Below are 14,253 nucleotides of genomic sequence, written 5' to 3'. Positions count from 1 at the left end.
CTGACCTGCTTCTGTAGTCATAGTGGTTTCATACTGCCCTGAGCATAGGAATTTAAATTTACTTTGCAGGTGTGTTAATTGGAGAGTTATTGCTGATAGCTTCTGCTTCATGGCTGATTTTGAATAGATTGTGAGGTCCAGTATTAAATGTCCCACTTGTTCCAATGCAAGGATAATTTTCATTGCCCAGTTTGTCTCAGCAGACTGACACTGTTCAGTTTCACCTGATGTCTTTTCTCATTGAGAGATGCAGTAAACTCGATGGGCAAAATGGTGTGCTTCTGCTCCAAGTCTTGCGGTTTTATGGAGTTGGGCCCTGAAATGCAGCGAAACTCTAGTTCTCTATCGTCTCTTTGCAAAGTATTAGCTATTGACCTTCAGATGATGCAAATTGCAGAACAACTTTATGTATTCAGTTCTGAAAAGGCATAGTATATTTATTAAAGGTTTTCCATGCAATTATTGAGGATTGTGAAATTCATTCTTGATACTGACATTAAAAATTCAAGGTTTATCATTTTTATGTAACAAAATTGTATGGATTTTAGGATTCTGTAAAAACAAAAACTGGAAAATGCAGGACATAAAGCAGCAACTGTAGAACTCCGACGTGGTTGGGTCTGAGGCAGTGGGCAGAGGAATATCTGACCAGCAGCAAAGATGGTGCCTGACGATCGTCGACTTTGTTCTTTGGGTCAGATGTAGACAGCTGCGAAATAATTGCGGAGGGATGGCAGTGCAAGCGTCGTTGATGAGCTGGCTCGGGACAGATGGATCTTCCTCAACCAATGTCTTTTCTTAAATTGTTCAAATCAGTGCCATTTAGTTGCAACACATGAAAGCTTTTCACTATTTTATTGGATTTTTACTGTAAAATACACGCAAAAATAAAATCAAAATCAGAAGGAGAAACCTGAATTTTTCTGGCTTAGAGGTGGGGGCATTATTGAAAAGGTATGAAATTTCATTGGAACAGCTCACCAACATTGTTCTATCATTCAATTACTTCCCAAGATGGGCACATAGGTTTTAATGGGAACCTGCATGGCAGCAGTTGGAAGCCACCGAAAGCTAAAAATAAATCATTTATCTGCAATTATTACATACCATAAGATTTTGCCTGGAGAGTATCAGCCCTCTGCTGTGTCAAGGGAAGAGCTTGGATCACGGTCGGTTTTACTGCAGGAAGTCTGAACTGTGACGGAGTTGTGGGTTTATTTTCCAGCAACAGAGGAGATTTATCTCCAGGGAGCAGTTCTGCTCTAGTAGCCATTTCAAAGACTGGTGTTTCCAGTAAATCTTCCCTTGCTTCAGTGGCAGCAGCTTCCTTCCAACTGAAGGCTCCACTGTCAGTGGAGTTTCTGCTGATAGCCAAGTATTGTCCACAATTTTAAGTTAGGCAATGGCCATCTCCATGGGTCGTGCTGAATGGATCTCTTGACACTGGAACCTAGCCATGATCTATCATTTTCCACAGGAGGATTCTTATTTGTCAGCATTGGGGAAAGTTTGAGTCCATTGTCCAGCCACTTGCTCTTCCTGACTTAATGAGCCAATGTCATGATCAAGACACGAATAGCAAAATTCAGTGCAATGTTTCAGGTCCCTGGACTTCCACCAAAATTTCAGGTTGCTCACTATATAATAAACTTTCAGCAAGTACGGAGAAGGGAATATGGATTAGAGAGGAAATATTTAAAGAGAAGATCTACTGTAGGTTAGAATGTAATTTTTAAAATTCATCCATGGGGTGTGAGCATTGCTGATTGGGCCAGTATATGTTGTCCACCTCAGTGCATTTCTTGTTAGTAGACATATAATGCTGTTGGGGAGGGAGATGAAGGATGGCAATTTGTTTCCAAGTCAGGATGTTGAGTGACTTGGAGGTGAACTTGCAAATGGTCATATTCTACTATTCTGTTGGACTTCATGCATCACTTTAGTCTTTCAATAAAATAGATTAGGTACTTTGTAGAGTGGTAGGCAAAAGTTTGTGACAAGCCTTCTCACATTGTTGGTGGGATGTGCCAATTAAAGACCAGAAAATATGTTTTTTATTTTCATGCATTTTCTGGTGCAGTGATAGGAAAAAATAGTATTGAGTGAAGCACAACAAATTTAAATGCTGATGGGTGCATGATCTGAATAAAATTAAAGGAGCATAAAGAGAGATTATTTTCTTAACCAATTTTTCAGCTATTTCTCTCCAAGAAATAATGATTCAAAGAACGAAGAAAATTTACAGCCCAGGAACTGGCCTTTTGGCCCTCTAAGCCTGAGCTGATCCAAATGTACTGTCTAAACCTGTCGGTCAATTCCTAAGCATCTGTATCCCTCTGCTCCCCACCTACTCATGCATCTGTCCAGATGCATCTTAAATGAAGCTACCGTGCCTGTCCCTACCATCTCTGCTGGCAACGCGTTCCAAACGCCCACCACCCTCTGTGTGAAGTACCTTAAACTTTCCACCTCTCACCTTGAAAGCGTGACCTCTCGTTATTGAATCCTTCACCCTGGGAAAAAGCTTGTCTCTATCCGCCCTGTCAATACCCTTTATGATTTTGTAAACCTCAATCAGGTCCCCCCTCAATCTCCTTTTTTCTAATGAAAATAAACCGAACCTACTCAACCTTTCTTCATAGCTAGCACCTTCCATATCAGGCAACATCCGCGTAAATCTTCTCTGCACCCTTTCCAAAGTGCCCACATCCTTTTGGTAATTTGGCGACCAGAACTGTACACAGTATTCTAAATGCAGCCGAACCAATGTCTTGAACAATTTTAACATGACTTGCCAGCTCTTATACTGAATACCCCGTCCGATGATTATATGCCTTCTTGACCACTCTATCCACCTGTGCAGCAACCTTCAGGGTATAATGGATCTGCACTCCCAGATCTCTCTGCCCATCAACTTTTCCCAAGGCTATTCACTGTATAATTCACTCTAGAATTAGTCTTGCCTAAATGCATCACCTCACATTTGTCTGGATTGAAAACCATCTGCCACTTTTCCGCACAACTCTCCAGTCTATCGATATCCTCCTATATTCTCTGACAGTCTATTATGCTTTCTGCTACTCCACCAATCTTCGTGTCATCTGCAAACTTGCTGATCATACCAACAGTGCCCTCTTCCAGATCATTTATGTATATTACAAACAACAGTGGCCCCCCAACTGATCCCTGTGGAGCACCACTGGTCACCTTTCTCCATTTCGAGAAACCTCCTTCAACTACTACTCTCTGTCTCCTGTTGCTCAACCAGTTCTTTATCCACCTAGATAGAAGCACACCATGTGACTTCACTTTCTCCATTAGTCTACCATTCAGTTGGAGCACATTTAACAAGTCTTCAACAAAGTGTTATGGACCAGACCAAAACCCTCAAAATATATTAAGAAGATAGCCTAAACCTTGTTTATTCATGTTTGTCTTATTTTAAAGTTAAGTATGAGTGTGGCGTTCCAGACGCAATTCAACTGGTCAAACTACCAGATTTGAAGCAAAACACACTTTATTAATACATGACAGTTAAAATACAAAAAAGAAAAAATAAAGAATTGGCTTAGTTAGAATTCTATTCAAAAACTTAACAAAGTGATAGATTACTTTACTACTGAACAGTCTATGACTTACACAGCCTTGGCAAAAGGCAAGTTCAGAAAAACATGTTTTCACATACAACACTAGTCCAGGAGGAAAACATCAAGAGAAGACTGAGAGAGTGTGGCATAAAGAGATCTACTGCAGCTTCCAAACCCTATTGAGACTCTAGCAACAACTGCTACTGAAAAACTAAAAAAACCTAGAAGTCTTAGTTCTATGAGAGTTCAACTGGTCAAACTACCAGATTTGAAGCAAAACACACTTTATTAATACATGACAGTTAAAATACAAAAAAGAAAAAATAAAGAACCACATCGATTCAAGCTGCTTCTATTGTTCCAATTTAAAAAAAACAAGGCCCCACAAACTGTTTACCTAGCATCTCTGCATAGACTGCTCATCACCTCTGCCTTAAAAACCTCTCTTCAAAAAAATCAGGACAAAATGCACCTCTTTAAGCCATAGTATTGTCACAAAAGTTTTATTTAAATATATCGTATTTTACAAGGGAAAGTGCTTTCAGATCACTTCTGATATGCCATCTAGACAATGGGAACTGCGCCAAATAAGTGATTGAGGTAAAAGAGTTAGATTTTAAAGAGGATCTTATGAGAGGAAAGATTTAAAGAGGAAGTTCTTGATGTAGGGCCTAATTGTCTGAAACCCAACGGCCAATTGCGCAGCAAGAGGGGAATGCACAGTGTTGAGAGATGATAAAGCCTGGATAGATGAAGGGTGGATGTTAGAGAGCATTAACAGTTTTAAACATGAGGAAAGCCTTTATTTGGAACTGTTGGGAAATGGAGTATGAATGATTGGCATTTGGGTAAGATAGGATAATGGCAAAGGAGACTTGGTAAAGTCCAAGTTATTAGAGAATGGAGACCAAGTAAGAGAGCTCTGTAATAGTTGAGTGGAGAAGAACAAAGTTTAGATATACATTTCACTTGTGGATAGCTTATGCTGAATGGATTGGGCAGTGTTGCAGAGATGGAGAGGATATAGGATTGTAAAATAACTTCAAGATCGAGTAGGATACCAATGTTACAAACTGGCTGGATAAGTCTGAAACAATGGTTGAGTGAATTAGATTCAATTGTAAGGTTTTGGACTGAATTACATGTCGGTTTATATATGGAAGTTGTTGCCATAATTTCACATGGTATTGTCAAGGTGACAACATGTCCATAACAGTGAGGCAATAATAATTCTTTGCTGGACTCCAGAGAAAACAATCCATGAAGAGGAGCCATTGCTGCAGGCATTTTGGTTACAATCTGGTAGAGTAAAACTGAGCTAAACAAAACAAAAGTGAAATAAAAATGGAAAGTCCTGGAGAAACAAGTTCAGCAGATCTGATAACGTGTGGAGAGAGAAACAGAGTAAAAATTTCTAATCCAATGATTCTTATTTGGAACTGTTCTCAGAAGAGTCATTGAACTTGAAATACTACCAGACAAAATGAGTTTCTCCAGTGCCTTCTATTTTTGTTTCAGATCTGCAACTGAAGTAGCATCTACAGTATTTCTTTTAACAGAGGAAAGGTGTTTAACCTGTCTGTAGACTGACCAAGAAGTGATAATGTGGTCATAGTTAGAGATTATGTAATTTATGACTGGAAAAGCTGGAGGATTGATTTATTCCTTATTTCCCCAGTTGAGGGATTTTGAGGCTAATTTTAGCATCCCTGTACCAATCTTGCTGATATCAAGTGGGTCAGCACACTTGGATTAAAATTGACTTATTTTTGCTTTGTGTGCATCAGCAACCAATTTGTAAGATATTACCATTTTAAAAGCTGGTGGTGATATATAAAGGACTTACATTTTATGAAAATACTATGTAGGAGAGAAGATCAACCATCGCTAACGTTTATTCAAACAATTTTATGCTGAAACTTGTAGAATTATTAAGATATTCCTGCTCTCCCAGTCATTAGCTGGCAGTTGTTTATTCACTTCGTACATGTAATGTAATAGTTGGTTGAGCAAAGGGAAGAGCTCCAATGCACCCAACAGAGCTTCAATGAATATAGAACATAGAACATAGAAGAATACAGCGCAGTACAGGCCCTTGGGCCCTCGATGTTGCGCCGATCCAAGCCCACCTAAACTACACTGTTCACCTCAACTCGGCCGCTGCTCCCACTCAAATATAGTTACTCACCAATAAATTATAAAGTTATCTTGCAGGGATGTTTGTAGTTCACGTGTCAATCTTTTTAGTTTAGAGGCAATGCAGGAAATGATGTCCTACAAACTACTGAGTTCTAATAAGTTAAAAACTTTTTAATTATAAGCCATCTTTTAAAATTGGATTGAAGATTAAGATTGTCTGAACTGCATTCTACATTGTATAATGTTGTGGTACATTGGATGATAGAGATAGCTGGCAGTAATTTTATGATGATGTACATCATGTTAACAGTAAGAAATCTCAAGCTTGTATAAGATACAGTTAATATAGATGATTACTGAATAATCTACTTAACTGTTCTGATTTTCCAGTTGTTTTTAGGTTTGTCAAAGGATTTTGCAATATCTAAAATCTTTAATCACAATCCTAATAGCTGGGATATTAGAATGGTTTTATTTTGTACAATAGCCAACTCTCAACCTGTACTTTATAAATTAGATTCCCTACAACGTGGAAACAGGCCCTTCGGCCCAACAAGTCCACACCGACCCTCCAAAGAGCCCACCCAGACCCATTTCCCTCTGACTAATGCAGCTAACACTATGGGCAATTTAGCATGACCAATTCACCTGACTTGCACATCTTTGGACTGTGGGAGGAAACCGGAGCACCCGGAGGAAACCCATGCAGACACTGGGAGAATGTGCAAACTCCACACAGACAGTCACCCAAGGCTGGAATTGAATCTGGGACCCTGGTGCTCTGAGGCAACAGTACTAACCACTGAGCCACCGTGCCGTCCTTTATACATCTTCAATGACTGAGCTTCAACAACCTTTCGAGGAAGGGAATGCCAAAGATTCCAACCCTCTGAATCAAATAAATTCTCCTCATCTTGGTCATAATTGGTTTCCCCCTTATTTTGAAATAGTGTCCCTGATTCTATACTCCCTAATGCAGGAAACATCTTTCCTGCATCAAGCTTATCTATTCCTTTAAGTATTTTGTAGATTTTAACGAGATCATTTCTTTTCTCTGAAGTTTCAAAGAATGAGTGATTTACCCAAACTTTCTTGTGACACTGCCATCACAGAAACAAGTCTGTGAATCCTTCTTGCACTCCCTCAATGGCAATAATATCCTTCCTATAGCAAGGAGACCAAAACTGCACACAGTACTCCAGGTGCAGTCTGACCAAAGTTTTTTACAATTGAAGTAATTAGATAAGATTCCCTACAGTGAGGAAACAGGCCCTTTGGCCCAACAAGTCCACACCGACCCTCCAGTGAGCAACCTACCCAGACCCATTCCCCTACTCTATGTTTTCTTTACCCCTGACTAATGCACCCAACACTACGGACAATTTAGCATGGCCAATTCACTGAACCTGCGCATCTTTGGACTGTGGGAGGAAACCGGAGCACCCGGAGGAAACCCACGCAGACACGGGGAGAATATGCAAACTCCACACAGACAGTTGCCTGAGGTGGGAATTGAACCCGAGTACCTGGCGATGCGAGGCAGCAGTGCTAGCCACTGCTGCCATCACTTCTTATGACACTGGGATGCCAGTGTCATAAGAAGAGAGGTTGGGTAAATCACTCATTCTTTGAAACTTCAGAGAATAGAAATGGTCTTGTTAAAATCTAATACTTTCCTACTTCTATACTCAAATCCTTTTGTGTTAAAGGCTAAAATGCCATTAGTGCTTCCTAAGCTATGTTTTACTGTACAGTTACAGCACAGGCATCTGACAATTTGGAAAATTGTCTATATGTGTCCTGACCACCGAAAGACAAATCCAGTCATTCCAATTACCATCCCGTCAATCTACTTTCAATTTTTGTAAGTGTGATGATGTTGATTTTTCTATTGTAGCAATCACTCGGCAATAACCTGTTTATCAAATTCATAACTATATGGCTTCAGATTTCATTACAACCAGTGTCTAAACATGCACAAAGGAGCTAAATTTCAGAAATAAGTGACTCTCTTGAATCAATGCAGCTTTTGAGTGTGGCATTAGGCACCCTAGCAAAACATAAGTAAATCGGAATTAGGGAAAACTGTTTGGAACTATAATAGCAGAAAGGAAGATTGTTGTGGTTCTTGGAGGCCAATCCACTCGGGCACTTGTTATGATTGCAGGAATTCCTCTGGGTGGGTCCAAATATCTTCAGTTCTTTAACCTAAGAAATAGCGCCACACCATTTTAGCCCCTCATGTCTGCTATGCCATTTCTATAAGATCATTCTCTTTTGTGCCAGCTTCTTTAGGTCTCAACTCCTTTATTTAAAAAATATACCTCTTTAAATACTTCCAGTGATCTCATCTCCACACTTGCATAGAGAGTTCCAGATATTCACTACTTCATGAAAGAAAAAAATCCTTTGCATCTCTGTTTTAAATGCGTATCCCCTTATTCTGTAACTATATCCTCTAACTTGAGATGCCCCAACAGCAGCAACATCCTCTCAACATTTATGCTCGCAGCCTCCTCAGCATCTTGTATGTTTAAAATTGCCTTATTGATGCCCAACCCTCAAACTTAAGGTCAGAATTAGAGGTATTTGAGGATTAAGGTAATGGAGTGGTCCATGTGTATGTGTAGCAAGACCGAGGTAATGTTCTGGCTGGGGCTGGTCATGTATGAGACAAAAGAAAGCCATTCAGCCTATTGAGTCCAATCTGGCTCCCCAGATGGCAGCCCAATCTGTCAGAGTCCCCTTTCTGATTCCATTTTGTTTTAAATTGACCTGTTCAGAGATAGTATTACACCCCTCTGGAGTAGATGGGACTTGAATCCAGATCTCTTAGCTCAGAGGTAGAGACACTACCACTGTGTCATGAGATCCCCTTTGTCTGAGTCAATTTAAAAAAAAAAAAGACCTATTTTCTAATCAATCTGTTCAGCGATGTTATTTTCGCACCTCTGGAGTAGATGGGACTTGAACCTTGGTCTAGGGGTAGGGACACTACCACTGTGCCACAAGAGATCACTAATTTTTTTTATTCAACCTACTTTTCTAATCAACCTGTTCAGAGATGTTATGACACACCTCTGGAGCAGGCGGGACTTCAACCCAGGTGCTTTGGTCCAGGTGTAAGGGCACTACCATATATCATGAGACCTACTTTGTCTGATTTCATTAACCCAGCAGGTTTATGACCTTCAAGTATGTCATCCAATTTCCTTGTGAAATCCATTGATTGTTTCTGCATCTGCTGATCTTGTGGATAGCATGTTCCAGATCATTTTAATTTGCTGTGTTAGAGAAAAAATGTTATTCCTCATAGTCCCCTGTATCTCATGTCCAAACCTTAAATCTTTGTCTTCTAGTCCCTCTCCCATCAGCAAAAGAGATCTTTTCCTTGTCTACCTTATCTAAGTCTGTCATGATCTTGTGCAACTCAACAATCTTCCCTTCCAAACCATGTAACTAAAAACATAGAAACTCAGAGCAGGAGTGGGTCATTTGGTCCTTTAAGCTGGCTCTACTGTTTAATATGGTCATGGCCGATCCTGTATAATGCCTTATTTCTGCTTGCTGCCCGTTTCCCCCCCACCCCCCCAATACCTCTTGATGTCTTTAAAATCTAAAGATGTATCTATCTTTTTTTAAAATATACTCAGCAATTTGGCTTCCACAGTCTTCCGTGATAGAGAATTCCACAGGTTCACAGCCCTTTGAGAAAAGACAACTTTCCTCATCTAGCCTACTCCATATTCTGAGACTGTGACCTCTAGTTCTAGACTCTCCAACCAGAGAAAACATCATTTCTGCATCTAGTTTATTCAACCCTGTTAAAATACTAGGACTATTAGAAATACCTACCTAACAGCAACTGTCAGATTTTCATAAAAAGGTGAACTATCATTTAAACTGATAGTTGCTGAGGTTGAGAGTGAATGCAGAACAGCAAAGATGGCTAACATAGAGCTCGCTTTCAGTCTCAGATTCTGTCTCTCTAATACTGACTGTTTCAGCTCCTTCTGTCACTGGGTTCCTATCTATAGATCTTGCTATTCCTCGAGAGACAGAATTTAGAATTGGAGGAGCAGCAAGTGCAAGAGAGAAGGAACCTGTAAATATTGGAGGTTGACGTCCAGTTATTTTGGCTTGTCACTTTGTAGGCATATAGGAGACTTGTAACTGCACAGTCACATAGAAACACAGAAAATATGAACACGAGTGGGAAATTGGCCCTTTGAGCTTGCTGCATCATTCATTGCAATCATAGCTGATCATCCAACTCGGAACCCTGTTCTTGCATTCGTCCCATACCCTTTGATCCACTGTAGCCCTATCTGATTCCTTGGACATATTCAATAATTTGATCTCAATCGCTTTCTCTGGCAGAGAATTCTGCAGGCTCACCACTCTGTGGTTGAAGAATGTTCAGATCGTATTCTGGTCTGGACTCAGCAGTCATTGGGCACATCCTTCCTGTGGCGAAAATGCAGACTGCAGATACTGGAGATCAGAGTCAAAATTAGAGTAGTGCTGGAAAAGCACAGCAGGTCTTCCTAATGAAGGGCTTTTGCCCGAAACATCGATTTTCCTGCTCCTCGGATGCTGCCTGACCTGCAGTACTTTTCCTGACACCCTTCCTGTATTTACCCCGTGGAGTTCTGTTAGAATTTTATAGGTTTCTATCAGACCCCCTCCATTATTCATATAAACTGTAATGAATATAATCTTAACCAATTCAGTCACTCTTCTTGCGTCAGTCCATCCATCTTGGGAATCAGTCTGGTAAGGAGAAAATGAGTACTGCAGATGCTGGAGATCAGAGTTGAAAAGTGTGGCGCTGGAAAAGCGCAGCATGTCAGGCAGATCCATAGATAGGAACCCAGTGACAGAAGGAGCTGAAACAGTCAGTATTAGAGAGACAGAATTGACGTTTCGGGAATGTGGTGTGGTGGAGGGAGGTGGGGGAAGGGGGCTGAGACACAAATAGGAGAGTGAGGGTAGGGCTGGGGAAGGCAACTGGGTAGGCGATAGGTAGATGGAGGCAGGGGACAATGGTGATGGGTTGAAGGGGGAGGTGGAACGGACAGGTGAGAAGGAAGATTGACAGGTAGGACACTTCAAGAGGGCAGTGCCGAGTTCAAGGGTTGGATCTGAGGTGAGATGGGGGTGGGGAGATGAGGAAATTGGTGAAATCAATGTTCATGCCTTGTGGTTGGAGGGTCCCAAGGTGGAAGATGAAGCATTCTTCCTGTAGGCATGGGGTGCTTTGGATATGGAAGTCGAGGCGGCCCAGGACTTGCATGACCTTCGCAAAATGGGATGGAGAGCTGAAGTGGTTGGCCACAGGGCTGTGGGGTTGTTTGATGCGTGCGTCCCAAAGATGTTCCCTGAAACATTCCACGAGTTGCCATCCTGTCTCCCCAACGCAGAGTAGACCACATCGAAAGCAATGGACACAATAGATCAGGTGTTTGGATGTGAAGGAAAATCTCTGCCAGATGTGGAAAGATCCTTTGTGGCCTTGAATGGAGGTGAAGGGGGAGGTGTGGGCACAGGTTTTACACCTCTTGCGGTGGCGGGGGTAGCTTGGTGGGGGGGGGGGGGGTGTGTGGACTTAACGAGGGAGTCATGGACAGAATGGTCTCTGTGGAATGCAGATGGGGTGTGGAGGGTAATATATCTCTGTTGGTGAGGTCTGATTGCAGGTAGCGGAAATAGCAGAGGGTAATGCTTTGAATTTGGAGATTAGTGGGGTGGAAGGTGAGGACCAGGGAGGTTCTATTCTTATTATGGTTGGAGGTATGGGGTTCATGGGTGGAGGTGCGGGAAGTGGAGGAAATGTACTGGAGGGCATTGTTGATCACCTAGGAGAGGAAATTGCAGTCCTTGAAATAGGAGTGCATCTGCGATGTCCTGGAGTGGAATTGCTTTTACTGGGAGCAGATATGGAGGGAGAATTGGGAGTAAGGGATAGCGTTTTTATCAGAGAGGGTTGGGAGGTATAGTCCAGGAGCTGTGGGGTTTGAAGTAGATGTCCGTGTTGAGTCGGTCATTGGAGATGGTGATGGGAGAGGTCCAGGAAGGGAATGGAGTTTTCTGAGATGGTCCAGGTGAACTTGAGGTCAGGATGGAAGATGTTTGTGAAGGGAGCTATGGAGTCAGGAAACCTAGCTTACAGTAGATTTGTCTGTCTGTCTGTCTGTCTTTGTCTGTCAGAGTTCTGTGTCCAAGTGCTCTGCCATGAAATGTTTTATAATGGTCTTCAGCATTTCCCCAAATATAGCTCTCGGGCTAACCAGTGTATAATTAACTGTTTTCTCTTTTTTTTTAAATAGTGGGCTCACGTTAGTGACCCTCCATCCATAGGAACTGTTCCAGAATCCAAAGAATATTAAAAGATGAACAGTTTATATCTATTTGTGTGACAAATTCATTCACTTTATTGCAAGTGCACCACACATTAAAACACAAGGCCTTAAGGCATGTTACATGTCATTTAGAGTCATAGAGATGTACAGCATGGAAACAGACCCTTCGGTCCAACCTGTCCATGCCGACCAGATATCCCAACCCAATCTAGTCCCACCTGCCAGCACCCAGCCCAGATCCCTCCAAACCCTTCCTATTCATATTCCCATCCAAATGCCTCTTAAATGTTGCAATTGTACCAGCCTCCACCACATCCTCTGGCAGCTCATTCCATACATGTACCACCCTCTGCGTGAAAAAGTTTCCCCTTAGGTCTCTTTTATATTTTTCCCCTCTCACCCTAAACCTATGCCCTCTAGTTCTGGACTCCTCGATCCCAGGGAAAATACTTTGTCTATTTATTCTATCCAAGACCCTCATAATTTTGTAAACCTCTATAAGGTCACCCCTCAGCCTCCGACGCTCCAGGGAAAACAGCCCTAGCCTGTTCAGCCTCTCCCTGTAGCTCAAATCCTCCAACCTTGGCAACATCCTTGTAAATCTTTTCTGAACCTTTCAAGTTTCACAACATCTTTCTGATAGGAAGGAGATCAGAATTGCATGCAGTATTCCAACAGTGGCATAACCAATGTCCTGTACAGCCGAAACATGACCTCCCAACTACTGTATTCAATACTCTGACCAATAAAAGAAAGCATAGCAAATGCCTTCTTCACTATCCTATCTACCTGCGACTCCACTTTCAGGGAGCTATGAACCTGCACTCCAAGGTCTCTTTGTTCAGCAACACTTCCTAGGACCTTACCATTAAGTGTATAAGTCCTGCTAAGATTTGCTTTCCCAAAATACAGCACCTCGCATTTATCTGAATTAAACTCCATCTGCCACTTCTCAGACCATTGGCCCATCTGGTCCAGATCCTGATTGTAATTTGAGGTAACCCTCTTCGCTGTCCACTACACCTCCAATTTTGGTGTCATCTGCAAACTAACTATCTGTACCTCTTATGCTCGCATCCAAATCATTTATGTAAATGACAAAAAATAGAGGACCCAGCACCGGTTCTTGTGGCACTCCATTGGTCACACGCCTCAAGTCTGAAAAACAACCCTCCACCACCACCCTCTGATTTCTACCTTTGAGCCAGTTCTGTATCCAAATGGCTAGTTCTCCCTGTATTCCATGAGAACTAACCTTGCTAATCAATCTCCCATGGGGAACCTTGTCGAACGCCTTACTGAAGTCCATATAGATCACATCTACTGCTCTGCCCTCATCAATCTTTGTTACTTCTTCAAAAAACTCAATCAAGTTTGTGAGACATGATTTCCCATGCGCAAAGCCATGTTGACTGTCCCTAATCAGTCCTTGCCTTTCCAAATACACGTACATCCTGTGTCTCAGGATTCCCTCAAAGAACTTGCCTACCACTGAGGTCAGGCTCACTGGTCTATAGTTCCCTGGCTTGTCTTTACCGCCCTTCTTAAACAGTGGCATCACGTTTGCCAACCTCCAGTCGTCCAGCACCTTACCTGTGACTATCAATGATACAAATATCTCAGCAAGAGGCCCAGCAATCACTTACACCTGATCAGGTCCTGGGGATTTATCCACCTTTAACCGTTTCAAGACATCCAGCACTTCTCCTTTGTAATCTGGACATTTTGCAAGATGTCACCATCTATTTCCCTACAGTCTATATCTTCCATATCCTTTTCATCAGTAAATACTGATGCAAAATATTCATTTAGTATTTTCCCCATTTTCTGTGGCTCCACACAAAGGCCGCCTTGCTGATCTTTGAGGGGCGCTATTCTCTCCCTAGTTACCCTTTTGTCCTTAATATATTTGTAAAACCCTTTGGATTCTCCATAATTCTATTTGCCAAAGTTATCTCATATCCCCATTTTGCCCTCCTGATTTCCCTCTTAAGTATACTCCTACTTCCTTTATACTCTTCTAAGGATTCACTCGATCTCTCCTGTCTATACCTGACATATGCTTCCTTCTTTTTCTTAATCAAACCCTCAATTTCTTTAGTCATCCAGCATTCCCTATACCTACCAGCCTTCCCTTTCACCCTGACAGGAATATACTTTCTCTG

General features: G+C 41.8%; 1 protein-coding gene across 14 annotated transcripts in view; it reads left to right on the top strand.

Annotated features, from left to right (window-relative positions):
* The window catches only part of ppp1r9a (protein phosphatase 1, regulatory subunit 9A), a 360,369-nt gene that overhangs the window by 114,053 nt on the left and 232,063 nt on the right, over positions 1-14,253 (top strand). The window lies entirely within an intron of this gene.

Source organism: Chiloscyllium plagiosum, chromosome 5 (assembly GCF_004010195.1).
Source record: "Chiloscyllium plagiosum isolate BGI_BamShark_2017 chromosome 5, ASM401019v2, whole genome shotgun sequence".
Taxonomy (NCBI): Eukaryota; Metazoa; Chordata; class Chondrichthyes; order Orectolobiformes; family Hemiscylliidae; genus Chiloscyllium; species Chiloscyllium plagiosum.
Note: the sequence above shows the minus strand (reverse complement) of the source record. Positions and strands in the feature narration are given on the sequence as shown.